Raw genomic sequence first — 1,842 nt, 5'->3', positions numbered from 1 at the left:
TCCAGAAGTTAACCCAGCTTTCAGACAGCAAAACCCAAACACATGTCAGGCTCCAGGATGAAAAGAAGTGTTGGAGTTTGAGGATCCTACTACTCACCCCACATTCGCTCCCCCATTACTGATTCCGCCACCTCCCTTGTATTGATGACACAATGGCCACTGACCACTGAGTGCTCATGGCATGCTGGGTGTTCACCTGATCTGATATGACCACTTATACCCCGTGAGATCCTTTATATCAGTGGCTTTCACACTTTAGCAGGCATCAAGATTCACCAAGAGGGTTTGTAAAACACCACTTGAGTTTCTGATTCAGTAGGACCTCAGAATTTGCATTTCTAGCAAGTTCCCAGGCAATATTGATGCTGCTGGTTCAGGGGCCACTGATTTATAACATTATCCCCATTTTACAGGTGAGGAAAATGAGGTTCTGAGAGGTAAAGTGACAAGCCCATTCATATAGAAAAGGAGCAGGGCCTGCAGTGTGATCAGCTGAACCAATTTGCTTGGAGCAAGGGGTTTTCCAGGACATAAGACTTTCAGGGCTAAAATCAGGACAGTCTCAGGCAAACCGGCGAGCTGGTCACCCTAATTTCAATCCAAACTTGAATGATTCTATGGTAATGTCCAGACAGCACTGTAGGGGTTACAAAGGGCCTTTAGGCCCATCAGTACTTCTGCTATGATTATTAATAGCCACTGTTTATTGAAAACTGTGTATTGCCAGGAACCATTTTAAGTGCTTTCTACATCCAAGCTCACTCCAAATCCTCATAACAACTCTAAGAAGTAGGAATTATTATTCCACATTCCAGTGGTAAACTGGGGCGTAAAGAAGGGGTGATTTGTCAGGGTCACATAGCTACTAAGGGGCAGAGATGAGACTCAATGCTACTAGGCTTTGCCTCATCTCTGTAAAAGGCCTCCCTTGGTAGAAGGGTGGTGTGGCATAAAGCATGGTGGATCCCAGCCCAGGTTCTGGAACCCGCGTGTCTGGGTTCAAGTCCCAGTATTGATGCTTGCTGGTGGTATGACTTTGGGTAAGTCATTCAACCTCTCAGGGCCTCAGTTTTCCCTGCTTTAAGACGTAAATCATAACAGCTGCCCATCTGATTGTTGTTGAGTTAAATGAGTTAAATCCCGGTGAAGTCCACAGAACAGGGCGTGGCCTGAAAGCTTGGTGAGTGTCTGGCTATTATCTCTCTGCCTTTACTGAGAGCAGAGGAAGGACTAAGGCCCTGTGTATTTCTTTGTATATCATTCAGCTCTCAATTTCCAGAAGTGGATTGGCCTCAGGGAACAGGGTGCTCAGGAGTGAAAGAGACCAGGCCCCACCTTCAGTAAATACCTCTTCGATTCTTCCAGAGGACCAGCTGAGACAGAACATGAACCTTGCCTGAACCATGGTCCCACAGGCCCACCTGACCTGGACTCTCCACTCATGACTGTGTACTCACTCCCCTGGGGGAATTCAGGTACGTTACCTCCTGTGATGGTTCATTTTATGTGTCAACTTGGCTTGGCCACATAACTACTGATGTGATCCAACATTAGATGTTTCTGGGAAAGTGTTTTTAGATGAGATGAACATTGGAATCAGCAGATTTTGAGTAAAGCAAATTACCCTCCATAATGTGGGTGGGCCTCATCCAATCAGTTGACAATTACAATAAGAAAAGACTGATCTCTCTAAAAAAAAAAAGGTAATTCTGCCTGCAGACTCTCTTCAGACTTGAACTGCAACATTATCTCAGCCCTGAGTTTTCAGGCTGCCAACTCATCCTACCAATTTTGGACTCCCAGCCTCCACAATTCTTTAAAGTTCTCTCTCTCTCAATCTCT

Source organism: Pteropus medius, unplaced genomic scaffold (assembly GCF_902729225.1).
Source record: "Pteropus medius unplaced genomic scaffold, Ma_sr-lr_union100, whole genome shotgun sequence".
Taxonomy (NCBI): Eukaryota; Metazoa; Chordata; class Mammalia; order Chiroptera; family Pteropodidae; genus Pteropus; species Pteropus medius.
The sequence above is the reverse complement of the archived record's forward strand: the minus strand, read 5'-3'. Positions refer to the sequence as shown.